General features: G+C 52.2%; 64 non-coding genes and 2 pseudogenes across 64 annotated transcripts; all 66 read left to right on the forward strand.

The window, feature by feature from the left end:
- Positions 1–19: 19 nt before the first annotated feature.
- On the forward strand, positions 20–138 carry LOC147660421 (5S ribosomal RNA). The gene has a single exon (XR_015306312.1). It is a non-coding gene; the product is annotated as a 5S ribosomal RNA (ribosomal RNA).
- An 80-nt stretch (positions 139–218) lies between these two features.
- On the forward strand, positions 219–337 carry LOC147660422 (5S ribosomal RNA). The gene has a single exon (XR_015306314.1). It is a non-coding gene; the product is annotated as a 5S ribosomal RNA (ribosomal RNA).
- An 80-nt stretch (positions 338–417) lies between these two features.
- LOC147660423 (5S ribosomal RNA) lies at positions 418–536 on the forward strand. The gene has a single exon (XR_015306315.1). It is a non-coding gene; the product is annotated as a 5S ribosomal RNA (ribosomal RNA).
- Positions 537–616: 80 nt separating this feature from the next.
- LOC147660424 (5S ribosomal RNA) lies at positions 617–735 on the forward strand. Its single transcript, XR_015306316.1, has one exon. It is a non-coding gene; the product is annotated as a 5S ribosomal RNA (ribosomal RNA).
- Positions 736–815: 80 nt separating this feature from the next.
- LOC147660425 (5S ribosomal RNA) lies at positions 816–934 on the forward strand. The gene has a single exon (XR_015306317.1). It is a non-coding gene; the product is annotated as a 5S ribosomal RNA (ribosomal RNA).
- Positions 935–1,014: 80 nt separating this feature from the next.
- On the forward strand, positions 1,015–1,133 carry LOC147660426 (5S ribosomal RNA). The gene has a single exon (XR_015306318.1). It is a non-coding gene; the product is annotated as a 5S ribosomal RNA (ribosomal RNA).
- Positions 1,134–1,213: 80 nt separating this feature from the next.
- Positions 1,214–1,332, forward strand: LOC147660427 (5S ribosomal RNA). The gene has a single exon (XR_015306319.1). It is a non-coding gene; the product is annotated as a 5S ribosomal RNA (ribosomal RNA).
- An 80-nt stretch (positions 1,333–1,412) lies between these two features.
- LOC147660428 (5S ribosomal RNA) lies at positions 1,413–1,531 on the forward strand. The gene has a single exon (XR_015306320.1). It is a non-coding gene; the product is annotated as a 5S ribosomal RNA (ribosomal RNA).
- An 80-nt stretch (positions 1,532–1,611) lies between these two features.
- On the forward strand, positions 1,612–1,730 carry LOC147660429 (5S ribosomal RNA). Its single transcript, XR_015306321.1, has one exon. It is a non-coding gene; the product is annotated as a 5S ribosomal RNA (ribosomal RNA).
- An 80-nt stretch (positions 1,731–1,810) lies between these two features.
- On the forward strand, positions 1,811–1,929 carry LOC147660430 (5S ribosomal RNA). Its single transcript, XR_015306322.1, has one exon. It is a non-coding gene; the product is annotated as a 5S ribosomal RNA (ribosomal RNA).
- An 80-nt stretch (positions 1,930–2,009) lies between these two features.
- Positions 2,010–2,128, forward strand: LOC147660431 (5S ribosomal RNA). Its single transcript, XR_015306323.1, has one exon. It is a non-coding gene; the product is annotated as a 5S ribosomal RNA (ribosomal RNA).
- An 80-nt stretch (positions 2,129–2,208) lies between these two features.
- Positions 2,209–2,327, forward strand: LOC147660432 (5S ribosomal RNA). Its single transcript, XR_015306325.1, has one exon. It is a non-coding gene; the product is annotated as a 5S ribosomal RNA (ribosomal RNA).
- Positions 2,328–2,407: 80 nt separating this feature from the next.
- Positions 2,408–2,526, forward strand: LOC147660433 (5S ribosomal RNA). Its single transcript, XR_015306326.1, has one exon. It is a non-coding gene; the product is annotated as a 5S ribosomal RNA (ribosomal RNA).
- An 80-nt stretch (positions 2,527–2,606) lies between these two features.
- On the forward strand, positions 2,607–2,725 carry LOC147660434 (5S ribosomal RNA). Its single transcript, XR_015306327.1, has one exon. It is a non-coding gene; the product is annotated as a 5S ribosomal RNA (ribosomal RNA).
- Positions 2,726–2,805: 80 nt separating this feature from the next.
- Positions 2,806–2,924, forward strand: LOC147660435 (5S ribosomal RNA). Its single transcript, XR_015306328.1, has one exon. It is a non-coding gene; the product is annotated as a 5S ribosomal RNA (ribosomal RNA).
- Positions 2,925–3,004: 80 nt separating this feature from the next.
- Positions 3,005–3,123, forward strand: LOC147660436 (5S ribosomal RNA). Its single transcript, XR_015306329.1, has one exon. It is a non-coding gene; the product is annotated as a 5S ribosomal RNA (ribosomal RNA).
- Positions 3,124–3,203: 80 nt separating this feature from the next.
- On the forward strand, positions 3,204–3,322 carry LOC147660437 (5S ribosomal RNA). The gene has a single exon (XR_015306330.1). It is a non-coding gene; the product is annotated as a 5S ribosomal RNA (ribosomal RNA).
- An 80-nt stretch (positions 3,323–3,402) lies between these two features.
- On the forward strand, positions 3,403–3,521 carry LOC147660438 (5S ribosomal RNA). Its single transcript, XR_015306331.1, has one exon. It is a non-coding gene; the product is annotated as a 5S ribosomal RNA (ribosomal RNA).
- Positions 3,522–3,601: 80 nt separating this feature from the next.
- LOC147660439 (5S ribosomal RNA) lies at positions 3,602–3,720 on the forward strand. The gene has a single exon (XR_015306332.1). It is a non-coding gene; the product is annotated as a 5S ribosomal RNA (ribosomal RNA).
- Positions 3,721–3,800: 80 nt separating this feature from the next.
- On the forward strand, positions 3,801–3,919 carry LOC147660440 (5S ribosomal RNA). The gene has a single exon (XR_015306333.1). It is a non-coding gene; the product is annotated as a 5S ribosomal RNA (ribosomal RNA).
- Positions 3,920–3,999: 80 nt separating this feature from the next.
- Positions 4,000–4,118, forward strand: LOC147660441 (5S ribosomal RNA). The gene has a single exon (XR_015306334.1). It is a non-coding gene; the product is annotated as a 5S ribosomal RNA (ribosomal RNA).
- Positions 4,119–4,199: 81 nt separating this feature from the next.
- Positions 4,200–4,318, forward strand: LOC147660442 (5S ribosomal RNA). The gene has a single exon (XR_015306336.1). It is a non-coding gene; the product is annotated as a 5S ribosomal RNA (ribosomal RNA).
- An 80-nt stretch (positions 4,319–4,398) lies between these two features.
- LOC147660443 (5S ribosomal RNA) lies at positions 4,399–4,517 on the forward strand. The gene has a single exon (XR_015306337.1). It is a non-coding gene; the product is annotated as a 5S ribosomal RNA (ribosomal RNA).
- Positions 4,518–4,597: 80 nt separating this feature from the next.
- Positions 4,598–4,716, forward strand: LOC147660444 (5S ribosomal RNA). Its single transcript, XR_015306338.1, has one exon. It is a non-coding gene; the product is annotated as a 5S ribosomal RNA (ribosomal RNA).
- Positions 4,717–4,796: 80 nt separating this feature from the next.
- Positions 4,797–4,915, forward strand: LOC147660445 (5S ribosomal RNA). The gene has a single exon (XR_015306339.1). It is a non-coding gene; the product is annotated as a 5S ribosomal RNA (ribosomal RNA).
- Positions 4,916–4,995: 80 nt separating this feature from the next.
- Positions 4,996–5,114, forward strand: LOC147660446 (5S ribosomal RNA). Its single transcript, XR_015306340.1, has one exon. It is a non-coding gene; the product is annotated as a 5S ribosomal RNA (ribosomal RNA).
- An 80-nt stretch (positions 5,115–5,194) lies between these two features.
- Positions 5,195–5,313, forward strand: LOC147660447 (5S ribosomal RNA). The gene has a single exon (XR_015306341.1). It is a non-coding gene; the product is annotated as a 5S ribosomal RNA (ribosomal RNA).
- Positions 5,314–5,393: 80 nt separating this feature from the next.
- Positions 5,394–5,512, forward strand: LOC147660448 (5S ribosomal RNA). Its single transcript, XR_015306342.1, has one exon. It is a non-coding gene; the product is annotated as a 5S ribosomal RNA (ribosomal RNA).
- An 87-nt stretch (positions 5,513–5,599) lies between these two features.
- Positions 5,600–5,718, forward strand: LOC147660449 (5S ribosomal RNA). The gene has a single exon (XR_015306343.1). It is a non-coding gene; the product is annotated as a 5S ribosomal RNA (ribosomal RNA).
- Positions 5,719–5,798: 80 nt separating this feature from the next.
- LOC147660450 (5S ribosomal RNA) lies at positions 5,799–5,917 on the forward strand. Its single transcript, XR_015306344.1, has one exon. It is a non-coding gene; the product is annotated as a 5S ribosomal RNA (ribosomal RNA).
- Positions 5,918–5,997: 80 nt separating this feature from the next.
- Positions 5,998–6,116, forward strand: LOC147660451 (5S ribosomal RNA). The gene has a single exon (XR_015306345.1). It is a non-coding gene; the product is annotated as a 5S ribosomal RNA (ribosomal RNA).
- Positions 6,117–6,196: 80 nt separating this feature from the next.
- Positions 6,197–6,309, forward strand: LOC147660452 (5S ribosomal RNA; annotated as a pseudogene).
- Positions 6,310–6,389: 80 nt separating this feature from the next.
- On the forward strand, positions 6,390–6,508 carry LOC147660453 (5S ribosomal RNA). The gene has a single exon (XR_015306347.1). It is a non-coding gene; the product is annotated as a 5S ribosomal RNA (ribosomal RNA).
- An 80-nt stretch (positions 6,509–6,588) lies between these two features.
- Positions 6,589–6,707, forward strand: LOC147660454 (5S ribosomal RNA). Its single transcript, XR_015306636.1, has one exon. It is a non-coding gene; the product is annotated as a 5S ribosomal RNA (ribosomal RNA).
- Positions 6,708–6,787: 80 nt separating this feature from the next.
- Positions 6,788–6,896, forward strand: LOC147660455 (5S ribosomal RNA; annotated as a pseudogene).
- An 80-nt stretch (positions 6,897–6,976) lies between these two features.
- Positions 6,977–7,095, forward strand: LOC147660456 (5S ribosomal RNA). The gene has a single exon (XR_015306348.1). It is a non-coding gene; the product is annotated as a 5S ribosomal RNA (ribosomal RNA).
- Positions 7,096–7,176: 81 nt separating this feature from the next.
- On the forward strand, positions 7,177–7,295 carry LOC147660457 (5S ribosomal RNA). The gene has a single exon (XR_015306678.1). It is a non-coding gene; the product is annotated as a 5S ribosomal RNA (ribosomal RNA).
- Positions 7,296–7,375: 80 nt separating this feature from the next.
- Positions 7,376–7,494, forward strand: LOC147660458 (5S ribosomal RNA). The gene has a single exon (XR_015306349.1). It is a non-coding gene; the product is annotated as a 5S ribosomal RNA (ribosomal RNA).
- An 81-nt stretch (positions 7,495–7,575) lies between these two features.
- On the forward strand, positions 7,576–7,694 carry LOC147660459 (5S ribosomal RNA). The gene has a single exon (XR_015306688.1). It is a non-coding gene; the product is annotated as a 5S ribosomal RNA (ribosomal RNA).
- An 80-nt stretch (positions 7,695–7,774) lies between these two features.
- LOC147660460 (5S ribosomal RNA) lies at positions 7,775–7,893 on the forward strand. The gene has a single exon (XR_015306571.1). It is a non-coding gene; the product is annotated as a 5S ribosomal RNA (ribosomal RNA).
- An 80-nt stretch (positions 7,894–7,973) lies between these two features.
- Positions 7,974–8,092, forward strand: LOC147660461 (5S ribosomal RNA). The gene has a single exon (XR_015306350.1). It is a non-coding gene; the product is annotated as a 5S ribosomal RNA (ribosomal RNA).
- Positions 8,093–8,172: 80 nt separating this feature from the next.
- LOC147660462 (5S ribosomal RNA) lies at positions 8,173–8,291 on the forward strand. The gene has a single exon (XR_015306351.1). It is a non-coding gene; the product is annotated as a 5S ribosomal RNA (ribosomal RNA).
- Positions 8,292–8,371: 80 nt separating this feature from the next.
- LOC147660463 (5S ribosomal RNA) lies at positions 8,372–8,490 on the forward strand. The gene has a single exon (XR_015306725.1). It is a non-coding gene; the product is annotated as a 5S ribosomal RNA (ribosomal RNA).
- An 80-nt stretch (positions 8,491–8,570) lies between these two features.
- LOC147660464 (5S ribosomal RNA) lies at positions 8,571–8,689 on the forward strand. Its single transcript, XR_015306627.1, has one exon. It is a non-coding gene; the product is annotated as a 5S ribosomal RNA (ribosomal RNA).
- Positions 8,690–8,769: 80 nt separating this feature from the next.
- Positions 8,770–8,888, forward strand: LOC147660465 (5S ribosomal RNA). The gene has a single exon (XR_015306352.1). It is a non-coding gene; the product is annotated as a 5S ribosomal RNA (ribosomal RNA).
- Positions 8,889–8,968: 80 nt separating this feature from the next.
- LOC147660466 (5S ribosomal RNA) lies at positions 8,969–9,087 on the forward strand. The gene has a single exon (XR_015306709.1). It is a non-coding gene; the product is annotated as a 5S ribosomal RNA (ribosomal RNA).
- Positions 9,088–9,167: 80 nt separating this feature from the next.
- Positions 9,168–9,286, forward strand: LOC147660467 (5S ribosomal RNA). The gene has a single exon (XR_015306581.1). It is a non-coding gene; the product is annotated as a 5S ribosomal RNA (ribosomal RNA).
- Positions 9,287–9,365: 79 nt separating this feature from the next.
- Positions 9,366–9,484, forward strand: LOC147660468 (5S ribosomal RNA). The gene has a single exon (XR_015306353.1). It is a non-coding gene; the product is annotated as a 5S ribosomal RNA (ribosomal RNA).
- Positions 9,485–9,563: 79 nt separating this feature from the next.
- Positions 9,564–9,682, forward strand: LOC147660469 (5S ribosomal RNA). The gene has a single exon (XR_015306354.1). It is a non-coding gene; the product is annotated as a 5S ribosomal RNA (ribosomal RNA).
- An 80-nt stretch (positions 9,683–9,762) lies between these two features.
- On the forward strand, positions 9,763–9,881 carry LOC147660470 (5S ribosomal RNA). Its single transcript, XR_015306355.1, has one exon. It is a non-coding gene; the product is annotated as a 5S ribosomal RNA (ribosomal RNA).
- Positions 9,882–9,961: 80 nt separating this feature from the next.
- On the forward strand, positions 9,962–10,080 carry LOC147660471 (5S ribosomal RNA). Its single transcript, XR_015306356.1, has one exon. It is a non-coding gene; the product is annotated as a 5S ribosomal RNA (ribosomal RNA).
- Positions 10,081–10,160: 80 nt separating this feature from the next.
- LOC147660472 (5S ribosomal RNA) lies at positions 10,161–10,279 on the forward strand. Its single transcript, XR_015306358.1, has one exon. It is a non-coding gene; the product is annotated as a 5S ribosomal RNA (ribosomal RNA).
- Positions 10,280–10,359: 80 nt separating this feature from the next.
- Positions 10,360–10,478, forward strand: LOC147660473 (5S ribosomal RNA). Its single transcript, XR_015306359.1, has one exon. It is a non-coding gene; the product is annotated as a 5S ribosomal RNA (ribosomal RNA).
- An 80-nt stretch (positions 10,479–10,558) lies between these two features.
- LOC147660474 (5S ribosomal RNA) lies at positions 10,559–10,677 on the forward strand. The gene has a single exon (XR_015306360.1). It is a non-coding gene; the product is annotated as a 5S ribosomal RNA (ribosomal RNA).
- Positions 10,678–10,757: 80 nt separating this feature from the next.
- LOC147660475 (5S ribosomal RNA) lies at positions 10,758–10,876 on the forward strand. Its single transcript, XR_015306361.1, has one exon. It is a non-coding gene; the product is annotated as a 5S ribosomal RNA (ribosomal RNA).
- Positions 10,877–10,956: 80 nt separating this feature from the next.
- LOC147660476 (5S ribosomal RNA) lies at positions 10,957–11,078 on the forward strand. The gene has a single exon (XR_015306722.1). It is a non-coding gene; the product is annotated as a 5S ribosomal RNA (ribosomal RNA).
- An 80-nt stretch (positions 11,079–11,158) lies between these two features.
- Positions 11,159–11,277, forward strand: LOC147660477 (5S ribosomal RNA). The gene has a single exon (XR_015306362.1). It is a non-coding gene; the product is annotated as a 5S ribosomal RNA (ribosomal RNA).
- Positions 11,278–11,357: 80 nt separating this feature from the next.
- Positions 11,358–11,476, forward strand: LOC147660478 (5S ribosomal RNA). The gene has a single exon (XR_015306363.1). It is a non-coding gene; the product is annotated as a 5S ribosomal RNA (ribosomal RNA).
- Positions 11,477–11,556: 80 nt separating this feature from the next.
- On the forward strand, positions 11,557–11,675 carry LOC147660479 (5S ribosomal RNA). Its single transcript, XR_015306364.1, has one exon. It is a non-coding gene; the product is annotated as a 5S ribosomal RNA (ribosomal RNA).
- Positions 11,676–11,755: 80 nt separating this feature from the next.
- On the forward strand, positions 11,756–11,874 carry LOC147660480 (5S ribosomal RNA). The gene has a single exon (XR_015306365.1). It is a non-coding gene; the product is annotated as a 5S ribosomal RNA (ribosomal RNA).
- Positions 11,875–11,954: 80 nt separating this feature from the next.
- Positions 11,955–12,073, forward strand: LOC147660481 (5S ribosomal RNA). The gene has a single exon (XR_015306366.1). It is a non-coding gene; the product is annotated as a 5S ribosomal RNA (ribosomal RNA).
- Positions 12,074–12,153: 80 nt separating this feature from the next.
- On the forward strand, positions 12,154–12,272 carry LOC147660482 (5S ribosomal RNA). The gene has a single exon (XR_015306367.1). It is a non-coding gene; the product is annotated as a 5S ribosomal RNA (ribosomal RNA).
- Positions 12,273–12,352: 80 nt separating this feature from the next.
- On the forward strand, positions 12,353–12,471 carry LOC147660483 (5S ribosomal RNA). The gene has a single exon (XR_015306369.1). It is a non-coding gene; the product is annotated as a 5S ribosomal RNA (ribosomal RNA).
- An 80-nt stretch (positions 12,472–12,551) lies between these two features.
- On the forward strand, positions 12,552–12,670 carry LOC147660484 (5S ribosomal RNA). Its single transcript, XR_015306370.1, has one exon. It is a non-coding gene; the product is annotated as a 5S ribosomal RNA (ribosomal RNA).
- Positions 12,671–12,750: 80 nt separating this feature from the next.
- LOC147660485 (5S ribosomal RNA) lies at positions 12,751–12,869 on the forward strand. Its single transcript, XR_015306371.1, has one exon. It is a non-coding gene; the product is annotated as a 5S ribosomal RNA (ribosomal RNA).
- Positions 12,870–12,949: 80 nt separating this feature from the next.
- On the forward strand, positions 12,950–13,068 carry LOC147660486 (5S ribosomal RNA). The gene has a single exon (XR_015306372.1). It is a non-coding gene; the product is annotated as a 5S ribosomal RNA (ribosomal RNA).
- Positions 13,069–13,126: the final 58 nt, after the last annotated feature.

Consider the following 13,126-nt stretch of genomic DNA (forward strand, 5'->3'; position numbering starts at 1 on the left):
CAAAACCAGTGCTCCTAGAGCCTACGGCCATACCACCCTGAAAGCACCTGATCTCGTCCGATCTCAGAAGTTAAGCAGGGTCGGGCCTGGTTAGTACCTGGATGGGAGACCGCCTGGGAATACCAGGTGCTGTAGGCTTTTTTTTTTCAGAGTGGTTTGCTTGCTTGTACTGAAGCTGAGCGAAGAAAGCTAAGAGGCCCAAAACCAGTGCTCCTAGAGCCTACGGCCATACCACCCTGAAAGCACCTGATCTCGTCCGATCTCAGAAGTTAAGCAGGGTCGGGCCTGGTTAGTACCTGGATGGGAGACCGCCTGGGAATACCAGGTGCTGTAGGCTTTTTTTTTTCAGAGTGGTTTGCTTGCTTGTACTGAAGCTGAGCGAAGAAAGCTAAGAGGCCCAAAACCAGTGCTCCTAGAGCCTACGGCCATACCACCCTGAAAGCACCTGATCTCGTCCGATCTCAGAAGTTAAGCAGGGTCGGGCCTGGTTAGTACCTGGATGGGAGACCGCCTGGGAATACCAGGTGCTGTAGGCTTTTTTTTTTCAGAGTGGTTTGCTTGCTTGTACTGAAGCTGAGCGAAGAAAGCTAAGAGGCCCAAAACCAGTGCTCCTAGAGCCTACGGCCATACCACCCTGAAAGCACCTGATCTCGTCCGATCTCAGAAGTTAAGCAGGGTCGGGCCTGGTTAGTACCTGGATGGGAGACCGCCTGGGAATACCAGGTGCTGTAGGCTTTTTTTTTTCAGAGTGGTTTGCTTGCTTGTACTGAAGCTGAGCGAAGAAAGCTAAGAGGCCCAAAACCAGTGCTCCTAGAGCCTACGGCCATACCACCCTGAAAGCACCTGATCTCGTCCGATCTCAGAAGTTAAGCAGGGTCGGGCCTGGTTAGTACCTGGATGGGAGACCGCCTGGGAATACCAGGTGCTGTAGGCTTTTTTTTTTCAGAGTGGTTTGCTTGCTTGTACTGAAGCTGAGCGAAGAAAGCTAAGAGGCCCAAAACCAGTGCTCCTAGAGCCTACGGCCATACCACCCTGAAAGCACCTGATCTCGTCCGATCTCAGAAGTTAAGCAGGGTCGGGCCTGGTTAGTACCTGGATGGGAGACCGCCTGGGAATACCAGGTGCTGTAGGCTTTTTTTTTTCAGAGTGGTTTGCTTGCTTGTACTGAAGCTGAGCGAAGAAAGCTAAGAGGCCCAAAACCAGTGCTCCTAGAGCCTACGGCCATACCACCCTGAAAGCACCTGATCTCGTCCGATCTCAGAAGTTAAGCAGGGTCGGGCCTGGTTAGTACCTGGATGGGAGACCGCCTGGGAATACCAGGTGCTGTAGGCTTTTTTTTTTCAGAGTGGTTTGCTTGCTTGTACTGAAGCTGAGCGAAGAAAGCTAAGAGGCCCAAAACCAGTGCTCCTAGAGCCTACGGCCATACCACCCTGAAAGCACCTGATCTCGTCCGATCTCAGAAGTTAAGCAGGGTCGGGCCTGGTTAGTACCTGGATGGGAGACCGCCTGGGAATACCAGGTGCTGTAGGCTTTTTTTTTTCAGAGTGGTTTGCTTGCTTGTACTGAAGCTGAGCGAAGAAAGCTAAGAGGCCCAAAACCAGTGCTCCTAGAGCCTACGGCCATACCACCCTGAAAGCACCTGATCTCGTCCGATCTCAGAAGTTAAGCAGGGTCGGGCCTGGTTAGTACCTGGATGGGAGACCGCCTGGGAATACCAGGTGCTGTAGGCTTTTTTTTTTCAGAGTGGTTTGCTTGCTTGTACTGAAGCTGAGCGAAGAAAGCTAAGAGGCCCAAAACCAGTGCTCCTAGAGCCTACGGCCATACCACCCTGAAAGCACCTGATCTCGTCCGATCTCAGAAGTTAAGCAGGGTCGGGCCTGGTTAGTACCTGGATGGGAGACCGCCTGGGAATACCAGGTGCTGTAGGCTTTTTTTTTTCAGAGTGGTTTGCTTGCTTGTACTGAAGCTGAGCGAAGAAAGCTAAGAGGCCCAAAACCAGTGCTCCTAGAGCCTACGGCCATACCACCCTGAAAGCACCTGATCTCGTCCGATCTCAGAAGTTAAGCAGGGTCGGGCCTGGTTAGTACCTGGATGGGAGACCGCCTGGGAATACCAGGTGCTGTAGGCTTTTTTTTTTCAGAGTGGTTTGCTTGCTTGTACTGAAGCTGAGCGAAGAAAGCTAAGAGGCCCAAAACCAGTGCTCCTAGAGCCTACGGCCATACCACCCTGAAAGCACCTGATCTCGTCCGATCTCAGAAGTTAAGCAGGGTCGGGCCTGGTTAGTACCTGGATGGGAGACCGCCTGGGAATACCAGGTGCTGTAGGCTTTTTTTTTTCAGAGTGGTTTGCTTGCTTGTACTGAAGCTGAGCGAAGAAAGCTAAGAGGCCCAAAACCAGTGCTCCTAGAGCCTACGGCCATACCACCCTGAAAGCACCTGATCTCGTCCGATCTCAGAAGTTAAGCAGGGTCGGGCCTGGTTAGTACCTGGATGGGAGACCGCCTGGGAATACCAGGTGCTGTAGGCTTTTTTTTTTCAGAGTGGTTTGCTTGCTTGTACTGAAGCTGAGCGAAGAAAGCTAAGAGGCCCAAAACCAGTGCTCCTAGAGCCTACGGCCATACCACCCTGAAAGCACCTGATCTCGTCCGATCTCAGAAGTTAAGCAGGGTCGGGCCTGGTTAGTACCTGGATGGGAGACCGCCTGGGAATACCAGGTGCTGTAGGCTTTTTTTTTTCAGAGTGGTTTGCTTGCTTGTACTGAAGCTGAGCGAAGAAAGCTAAGAGGCCCAAAACCAGTGCTCCTAGAGCCTACGGCCATACCACCCTGAAAGCACCTGATCTCGTCCGATCTCAGAAGTTAAGCAGGGTCGGGCCTGGTTAGTACCTGGATGGGAGACCGCCTGGGAATACCAGGTGCTGTAGGCTTTTTTTTTTCAGAGTGGTTTGCTTGCTTGTACTGAAGCTGAGCGAAGAAAGCTAAGAGGCCCAAAACCAGTGCTCCTAGAGCCTACGGCCATACCACCCTGAAAGCACCTGATCTCGTCCGATCTCAGAAGTTAAGCAGGGTCGGGCCTGGTTAGTACCTGGATGGGAGACCGCCTGGGAATACCAGGTGCTGTAGGCTTTTTTTTTTCAGAGTGGTTTGCTTGCTTGTACTGAAGCTGAGCGAAGAAAGCTAAGAGGCCCAAAACCAGTGCTCCTAGAGCCTACGGCCATACCACCCTGAAAGCACCTGATCTCGTCCGATCTCAGAAGTTAAGCAGGGTCGGGCCTGGTTAGTACCTGGATGGGAGACCGCCTGGGAATACCAGGTGCTGTAGGCTTTTTTTTTTCAGAGTGGTTTGCTTGCTTGTACTGAAGCTGAGCGAAGAAAGCTAAGAGGCCCAAAACCAGTGCTCCTAGAGCCTACGGCCATACCACCCTGAAAGCACCTGATCTCGTCCGATCTCAGAAGTTAAGCAGGGTCGGGCCTGGTTAGTACCTGGATGGGAGACCGCCTGGGAATACCAGGTGCTGTAGGCTTTTTTTTTTCAGAGTGGTTTGCTTGCTTGTACTGAAGCTGAGCGAAGAAAGCTAAGAGGCCCAAAACCAGTGCTCCTAGAGCCTACGGCCATACCACCCTGAAAGCACCTGATCTCGTCCGATCTCAGAAGTTAAGCAGGGTCGGGCCTGGTTAGTACCTGGATGGGAGACCGCCTGGGAATACCAGGTGCTGTAGGCTTTTTTTTTTCAGAGTGGTTTGCTTGCTTGTACTGAAGCTGAGCGAAGAAAGCTAAGAGGCCCAAAACCAGTGCTCCTAGAGCCTACGGCCATACCACCCTGAAAGCACCTGATCTCGTCCGATCTCAGAAGTTAAGCAGGGTCGGGCCTGGTTAGTACCTGGATGGGAGACCGCCTGGGAATACCAGGTGCTGTAGGCTTTTTTTTTTCAGAGTGGTTTGCTTGCTTGTACTGAAGCTGAGCGAAGAAAGCTAAGAGGCCCAAAACCAGTGCTCCTAGAGCCTACGGCCATACCACCCTGAAAGCACCTGATCTCGTCCGATCTCAGAAGTTAAGCAGGGTCGGGCCTGGTTAGTACCTGGATGGGAGACCGCCTGGGAATACCAGGTGCTGTAGGCTTTTTTTTTTCAGAGTGGTTTGCTTGCTTGTACTGAAGCTGAGCGAAGAAAGCTAAGAGGCCCAAAAGCCAGTGCTCCTAGAGCCTACGGCCATACCACCCTGAAAGCACCTGATCTCGTCCGATCTCAGAAGTTAAGCAGGGTCGGGCCTGGTTAGTACCTGGATGGGAGACCGCCTGGGAATACCAGGTGCTGTAGGCTTTTTTTTTTCAGAGTGGTTTGCTTGCTTGTACTGAAGCTGAGCGAAGAAAGCTAAGAGGCCCAAAACCAGTGCTCCTAGAGCCTACGGCCATACCACCCTGAAAGCACCTGATCTCGTCCGATCTCAGAAGTTAAGCAGGGTCGGGCCTGGTTAGTACCTGGATGGGAGACCGCCTGGGAATACCAGGTGCTGTAGGCTTTTTTTTTTCAGAGTGGTTTGCTTGCTTGTACTGAAGCTGAGCGAAGAAAGCTAAGAGGCCCAAAACCAGTGCTCCTAGAGCCTACGGCCATACCACCCTGAAAGCACCTGATCTCGTCCGATCTCAGAAGTTAAGCAGGGTCGGGCCTGGTTAGTACCTGGATGGGAGACCGCCTGGGAATACCAGGTGCTGTAGGCTTTTTTTTTTCAGAGTGGTTTGCTTGCTTGTACTGAAGCTGAGCGAAGAAAGCTAAGAGGCCCAAAACCAGTGCTCCTAGAGCCTACGGCCATACCACCCTGAAAGCACCTGATCTCGTCCGATCTCAGAAGTTAAGCAGGGTCGGGCCTGGTTAGTACCTGGATGGGAGACCGCCTGGGAATACCAGGTGCTGTAGGCTTTTTTTTTTCAGAGTGGTTTGCTTGCTTGTACTGAAGCTGAGCGAAGAAAGCTAAGAGGCCCAAAACCAGTGCTCCTAGAGCCTACGGCCATACCACCCTGAAAGCACCTGATCTCGTCCGATCTCAGAAGTTAAGCAGGGTCGGGCCTGGTTAGTACCTGGATGGGAGACCGCCTGGGAATACCAGGTGCTGTAGGCTTTTTTTTTTCAGAGTGGTTTGCTTGCTTGTACTGAAGCTGAGCGAAGAAAGCTAAGAGGCCCAAAACCAGTGCTCCTAGAGCCTACGGCCATACCACCCTGAAAGCACCTGATCTCGTCCGATCTCAGAAGTTAAGCAGGGTCGGGCCTGGTTAGTACCTGGATGGGAGACCGCCTGGGAATACCAGGTGCTGTAGGCTTTTTTTTTTCAGAGTGGTTTGCTTGCTTGTACTGAAGCTGAGCGAAGAAAGCTAAGAGGCCCAAAACCAGTGCTCCTAGAGCCTACGGCCATACCACCCTGAAAGCACCTGATCTCGTCCGATCTCAGAAGTTAAGCAGGGTCGGGCCTGGTTAGTACCTGGATGGGAGACCGCCTGGGAATACCAGGTGCTGTAGGCTTTTTTTTTTCAGAGTGGTTTGCTTGCTTGTACTGAAGCTGGAAGCTGAGCGAAGAAAGCTAAGAGGCCCAAAACCAGTGCTCCTAGAGCCTACGGCCATACCACCCTGAAAGCACCTGATCTCGTCCGATCTCAGAAGTTAAGCAGGGTCGGGCCTGGTTAGTACCTGGATGGGAGACCGCCTGGGAATACCAGGTGCTGTAGGCTTTTTTTTTTCAGAGTGGTTTGCTTGCTTGTACTGAAGCTGAGCGAAGAAAGCTAAGAGGCCCAAAACCAGTGCTCCTAGAGCCTACGGCCATACCACCCTGAAAGCACCTGATCTCGTCCGATCTCAGAAGTTAAGCAGGGTCGGGCCTGGTTAGTACCTGGATGGGAGACCGCCTGGGAATACCAGGTGCTGTAGGCTTTTTTTTTTCAGAGTGGTTTGCTTGCTTGTACTGAAGCTGAGCGAAGAAAGCTAAGAGGCCCAAAACCAGTGCTCCTAGAGCCTACGGCCATACCACCCTGAAAGCACCTGATCTCGTCCGATCTCAGAAGTTAAGCAGGGTCGGGCCTGGTTAGTACCTGGATGGGAGACCGCCTGGGAATACCAGGTGCTGTAGGCTTTTTTTTTTCAGAGTGGTTTGCTTGCTTGTACTGAAGCTGAGCGAAGAAAGCTAAGAGGCCCAAAACCAGTGCTCCTAGAGCCTACGGCCATACCACCCTGAAAGCACCTGATCTTGTCCGATCTCAGAAGTTAAGCAGGGTCGGGCCTGATATGGATGGGAGACCGCCTGGGAATACCAGGTGCTGTAGGCTTTTTTTTTTCAGAGTGGTTTGCTTGCTTGTACTGAAGCTGAGCGAAGAAAGCTAAGAGGCCCAAAACCAGTGCTCCTAGAGCCTACGGCCATACCACCCTGAAAGCACCTGATCTCGTCCGATCTCAGAAGTTAAGCAGGGTCGGGCCTGGTTAGTACCTGGATGGGAGACCGCCTGGGAATACCAGGTGCTGTAGGCTTTTTTTTTTCAGAGTGGTTTGCTTGCTTGTACTGAAGCTGAGCGAAGAAAGCTAAGAGGCCCAAAACCAGTGCTCCTAGAGCCTACGGCCATACCACCCTGAAAGCACCTGATCTCGTCCGATCTCAGAAGTTAAGCAGGGTCAGGCCTGGTTAGTACCTGGATGGGAGACCGCCTGGGAATACCAGGTGCTGTAGGCTTTTTTTTTTCAGAGTGGTTTGCTTGCTTGTACTGAAGCTGAGCGAAGAAAGCTAAGAGGCCCAAAACCAGTGCTCCTAGAGCCTACGGCCATACCACCCTGAAAGCACCCGATCTCAGAAGTTAAGCAGGGTCGGGCCTGGTTAGTACCTGGATGGGAGACCGCCTGGGAATACCAGGTGCTGTAGGCTTTTTTTTTTCAGAGTGGTTTGCTTGCTTGTACTGAAGCTGAGCGAAGAAAGCTAAGAGGCCCAAAACCAGTGCTCCTAGAGCCTACGGCCATACCACCCTGAAAGCACCTGATCTCGTCCGATCTCAGAAGTTAAGCAGGGTCGGGCCTGGTTAGTACCTGGATGGGAGACCGCCTGGGAATACCAGGTGCTGTAGGCTTTTTTTTTTTCAGAGTGGTTTGCTAGCTTGTACTGAAGCTGAGCGAAGAAAGCTAAGAGGCCCAAAACCAGTGCTCCTAGAGCCTACGGCCATACCACCCTGAAAGCACCTGATCTCGTCCGATCTCAGAAGTTAAGCAGGGTCGGGCCTGGTTAGTACCTGGATGGGAGAACGCCTGGGAATACCAGGTGCTGTAGGCTTTTTTTTTTCAGAGTGGTTTGCTTGCTTGTACTGAAGCTGAGCGAAGAAAGCTAAGAGGCCCAAAACCAGTGCTCCTAGAGCCTACGGCCATACCACCCTGAAAGCACCTGATCTCGTCCGATCTCAGAAGTTAAGCAGGGTCGGGCCTGGTTAGTACCTGGATGGGAGACCGCCTGGGAATACCAGGTGCTGTAGGCTTTTTTTTTTTCAGAGTGGTTTGCTTGCTTGTACTGAAGCTGAGCGAAGAAAGCTAAGAGGCCCAAAACCAGTGCTCCTAGAGCCTACGGCCATACCACCCTGAAAGCACCTGATCTCGTCCGATCTCAGAAGTTAAGCAGGGTCGGGCCTGGTTAGAACCTGGATGGGAGACCGCCTGGGAATACCAGGTGCTGTAGGCTTTTTTTTTTCAGAGTGGTTTGCTTGCTTGTACTGAAGCTGAGCGAAGAAAGCTAAGAGGCCCAAAACCAGTGCTCCTAGAGCCTACGGCCATACCACCCTGAAAGCACCTGATCTCGTCAGATCTCAGAAGTTAAGCAGGGTCGGGCCTGGTTAGTACCTGGATGGGAGACCGCCTGGGAATACCAGGTGCTGTAGGCTTTTTTTTTTCAGAGTGGTTTGCTTGCTTGTACTGAAGCTGAGCGAAGAAAGCTAAGAGGCCCAAAACCAGTGCTCCTAGAGCCTACGGCCATACCACCCTGAAAGCACCTGATCTCGTCCGATCTCAGAAGTTAAGCAGGGTCGGGCCTGGTTAGTACCTGGATGGGAGACCGCCTGGGAATACCAGGTGCTGTAGGCTTTTTTTTTTCAGAGTGGTTTGCTTGCTTGTACTGAAGCTGAGCGAAGAAAGCTAAGAGGCCCAAAACCAGTGCTCCTAGAGCCTACGGCCATACCACCCTGAAAGCACCTGATCTCGTCCGATCTCAGAAGTTAAGCAGGGTCGGGCCTGGTTAGTACCTGGATGGGAGACCGCCTGGGAATACCAGGTGCTGTAGGCTTTTTTTTTTCAGAGTGGTTTGCTTGCTTGTACTGAAGCTGAGCGAAGAAAGCTAAGAGGCCCAAAACCAGTGCTCCTAGAGCCTACGGCCATACCACCCTGAAAGCACCTGATCTCGTCCGATGTCAGAAGTTAAGCAGGGTCGAGCCTGGTTAGTACCTGGATGGGAGACCGCCTGGGAATACCAGGTGCTGTAGGCTTTTTTTTTTCAGAGTGGTTTGCTTGCTTGTACTGAAGCTGAGCGAAGAAAGCTAAGAGGCCCAAAACCAGTGCTCCTAGAGCCTACGGCCATACCACCCTGAAAGCACCTGATCTTGTCCGATCTCAGAAGTTAAGCAGGGTCGGGCCTGGTTAGTACCTGGATGGGAGACCGCCTGGGAATACCAGGTGCTGTAGGCTTTTTTTTTTCAGAGTGGTTTGCTTGCTTGTACTGAAGCTGAGCGAAGAAAGCTAAGAGGCCCAAAACCAGTGCTCCTAGAGCCTACGGCCATACCACCCTGAAAGCACCTGATCTCGTCCGATCTCAGAAGTTAAGCAGGGTCGGGCCTGGTTAGTACCTGGATGGGAGACCGCCTGGGAATACCAGGTGCTGTAGGCTTTTTTTTTTCAGAGTGGTTTGCTTGCTTGTACTGAAGCTGAGCGAAGAAAGCTAAGAGGCCCAAAACCAGTGCTCCTAGAGCCTACGGCCATACCACCCTGAAAGCACCTGATCTTGTCCGATCTCAGAAGTTAAGCAGGGTCGGGCCTGGTTAGTACCTGGATGGGAGACCGCCTGGGAATACCAGGTGCTGTAGCCTTTTTTTTTTCAGAGTGGTTTGCTTGCTTGTACTGAAGCTGAGCGAAGAAAGCTAAGAGGCCCAAAACCAGTGCTCCTAGAGCCTACGGCCATACCACCCTGAAAGCACCTGATCTCGTCCGATCTCAGAAGTTAAGCAGGGTCGGGCCTGGTTAGTACCTGGATGGGAGACCGCCTGGGAATACCAGGTGCTGTAGGTTTTTTTTTTCAGAGTGGTTTGCTTGCTTGTACTGAAGCTGAGCGAAGAAAGCTAAGAGGCCCAAAACCAGTGCTCCTAGAGCCTACGGCCATACCACCCTGAAAGCACCTGATCTCGTCCGATCTCAGAAGTTAAGCAGGGTCGGGCCTGGTTAGTACCTGGATGGGAGACCGCCTGGGAATACCAGGTGCTGTAGGCTTTTTTTTTCAGAGTGGTTTGCTTGCTTGTACTGAAGCTGAGCGAAGAAAGCTAAGAGGCCCAAAACCAGTGCTCCTAGAGCCTACGGCCATACCACCCTGAAAGCACCTGATCTCGTCCGATCTCAGAAGTTAAGCAGGGTCGGGCCTGGTTAGTACCTGGATGGGAGACCGCCTGGGAATACCAGGTGCTGTAGGCTTTTTTTTTTCAGAGTGGTTTGCTTGCTTGTACTGAAGCTGAGCGAAGAAAGCTAAGAGGCCCAAAACCAGTGCTCCTAGAGCCTACGGCCATACCACCCTGAAAGCACCTGATCTCGTCCGATCTCAGAAGTTAAGCAGGGTCGGGCCTGGTTAGTACCTGGATGGGAGACCGCCTGGGAATACCAGGTGCTGTAGGCTTTTTTTTTTCAGAGTGGTTTGCTTGCTTGTACTGAAGCTGAGCGAAGAAAGCTAAGAGGCCCAAAACCAGTGCTCCTAGAGCCTACGGCCATACCACCCTGAAAGCACCTGATCTCGTCCGATCTCAGAAGTTAAGCAGGGTCGGGCCTGGTTAGTACCTGGATGGGAGACCGCCTGGGAATACCAGGTGCTGTAGGCTTTTTTTTTTCAGAGTGGTTTGCTTGCTTGTACTGAAGCTGAGCGAAGAAAGCTAAGAGGCCCAAAACCAGTGCTCCTAGAGCCTACGGCCATACCACCCTGAAAGCACCTGATCTCGTCCGATCTCAGAAGTTAAGCAGGGTCGGGCCTGGTTAGTACCTGGATGGGAGACCGCCTGGGAATACCAGGTGCTGTAGGCTTTTTTTTTTCAGAGTGGTTTGCTTGCTTGTACTGAAGCTGAGCGAAGAAAGCTAAGAGGCCCAAAACCAGTGCTCCTAGAGCCTACGGCCATACCACCCTGAAAGCACCTGATCTCGTCCGATCTCAGAAGTTAAGCAGGGTCGGGCCTGGTTAGTACCTGGATGGGAGACCGCCTGGGAATACCAGGTGCTGTAGGCTTTTTTTTTTCAGAGTGGTTTGCTTGCTTGTACTGAAGCTGAGCGAAGAAAGCTAAGAGGCCCAAAACCAGTGCTCCTAGAGCCTACGGCCATACCACCCTGAAAGCACCTGATCTCGTCCGATCTCAGAAGTTAAGCAGGGTCGGGCCTGGTTAGTACCTGGATGGGAGACCGCCTGGGAATACCAGGTGCTGTAGGCTTTTTTTTTTCAGAGTGGTTTGCTTGCTTGTACTGAAGCTGAGCGAAGAAAGCTAAGAGGCCCAAAACCAGTGCTCCTAGAGCCTACGGCCATACCACCCTGAAAGCACCTGATCTCGTCCGATCTCAGAAGTTAAGCAGGGTCGGGCCTGGTTAGTACCTGGATGGGAGACCGCCTGGGAATACCAGGTGCTGTAGGCTTTTTTTTTTCAGAGTGGTTTGCTTGCTTGTACTGAAGCTGAGCGAAGAAAGCTAAGAGGCCCAAAACCAGTGCTCCTAGAGCCTACGGCCATACCACCCTGAAAGCACCTGATCTCGTCCGATCTCAGAAGTTGTTAAGCAGGGTCGGGCCTGGTTAGTACCGGGATGGGAGACCGCCTGGGAATACCAGGTGCTGTAGGCTTTTTTTTTTCAGAGTGGTTTGCTTGCTTGTACTGAAGCTGAGCGAAGAAAGCTAAGAGGCCCAAAACCAGTGCTCCTAGAGCCTACGGCCATACCACCCTGAAAGCACCTGATCTCGTCCGATCTCAGAAGTTAAGCAGGGTCGGGCCTGGTTAGTACCTGGATGGGAGACCGCCTGGGAATACCAGGTGCTGTAGGCTTTTTTTTTTCAGAGTGGTTTGCTTGCTTGTACTGAAGCTGAGCGAAGAAAGCTAAGAGGCCCAAAACCAGTGCTCCTAGAGCCTACGGCCATACCACCCTGAAAGCACCTGATCTCGTCCGATCTCAGAAGTTAAGCAGGGTCGGGCCTGGTTAGTACCTGGATGGGAGACCGCCTGGGAATACCAGGTGCTGTAGGCTTTTTTTTTTCAGAGTGGTTTGCTTGCTTGTACTGAAGCTGAGCGAAGAAAGCTAAGAGGCCCAAAACCAGTGCTCCTAGAGCCTACGGCCATACCACCCTGAAAGCACCTGATCTCGTCCGATCTCAGAAGTTAAGCAGGGTCGGGCCTGGTTAGTACCTGGATGGGAGACCGCCTGGGAATACCAGGTGCTGTAGGCTTTTTTTTTTCAGAGTGGTTTGCTTGCTTGTACTGAAGCTGAGCGAAGAAAGCTAAGAGGCCCAAAACCAGTGCTCCTAGAGCCTACGGCCATACCACCCTGAAAGCACCTGATCTCGTCCGATCTCAGAAGTTAAGCAGGGTCGGGCCTGGTTAGTACCTGGATGGGAGACCGCCTGGGAATACCAGGTGCTGTAGGCTTTTTTTTTTCAGAGTGGTTTGCTTGCTTGTACTGAAGCTGAGCGAAGAAAGCTAAGAGGCCCAAAACCAGTGCTCCTAGAGCCTACGGCCATACCACCCTGAAAGCACCTGATCTCGTCCGATCTCAGAAGTTAAGCAGGGTCGGGCCTGGTTAGTACCTGGATGGGAGACCGCCTGGGAATACCAGGTGCTGTAGGCTTTTTTTTTTCAGAGTGGTTTGCTTGCTTGTACTGAAGCTGAGCGAAGAAAGCTAAGAGGCCCAAAACCAGTGCTCCTAGAGCCTACGGCCATACCACCCTGAAAGCACCTGATCTCGTCCGATCTCAGAAGTTAAGCAGGGTCGGGCCTGGTTAGTACCTGGATGGGAGACCGCCTGGGAATACCAGGTGCTGTAGGCTTTTTTTTTTCAGAGTGGTTTGCTTGCTTGTACTGAAGCTGAGCGAAGAAAGCTAAGAGGCCCAAAACCAGTGCTCCTAGAGCCTACGGCCATACCACCCTGAAAGCACCTGATCTCGTCCGATCTCAGAAGTTAAGCAGGGTCGGGCCTGGTTAGTACCTGGATGGGAGACCGCCTGGGAATACCAGGTGCTGTAGGCTTTTTTTTTTCAGAGTGGTTTGCTTGCTTGTACTGAAGCTGAGCGAAGAAAGCTAAGAGGCCCAAAACCAGTGCTCCTAGAGCCTACGGCCATACCACCCTGAAAGCACCTGATCTCGTCCGATCTCAGAAGTTAAGCAGGGTCGGGCCTGGTTAGTACCTGGATGGGAGACCGCCTGGGAATACCAGGTGCTGTAGGCTTTTTTTTTTCAGAGTGGTTTGCTTGCTTGTACTGAAGCTGAGCGAAGAAAGCTAAGAGGCCCAAAACCAGTGCTCCTAGAGCCTACGGCCATACCACCCTGAAAGCACCTGATCTCGTCCGATCTCAGAAGTTAAGCAGGGTCGGGCCTGGTTAGTACCTGGATGGGAGACCGCCTGGGAATACCAGGTGCTGTAGGCTTTTTTTTTTCAGAGTGGTTTGCTTGCTTGTACTGAAGCTGAGCGAAGAAAGCTAAGAGGCCCAAAACCAGTGCTCCTAGAGCCTACGGCCATACCACCCTGAAAGCACCTGATCTCGTCCGATCTCAGAAGTTAAGCAGGGTCGGGCCTGGTTAGTACCTGGATGGGAGACCGCCTGGGAATACCAGGTGCTGTAGGCTTTTTTTTTTCAGAGTGGTTTGCTTGCTTGTACTGAAGCTGAGCGAAGAAAGCTAAGAG

The sequence above is a fragment of the Lissotriton vulgaris genome, unplaced genomic scaffold, assembly GCF_964263255.1.
Source record: "Lissotriton vulgaris unplaced genomic scaffold, aLisVul1.2 SCAFFOLD_3657, whole genome shotgun sequence".
Taxonomy (NCBI): domain Eukaryota; kingdom Metazoa; phylum Chordata; class Amphibia; order Caudata; family Salamandridae; genus Lissotriton; species Lissotriton vulgaris.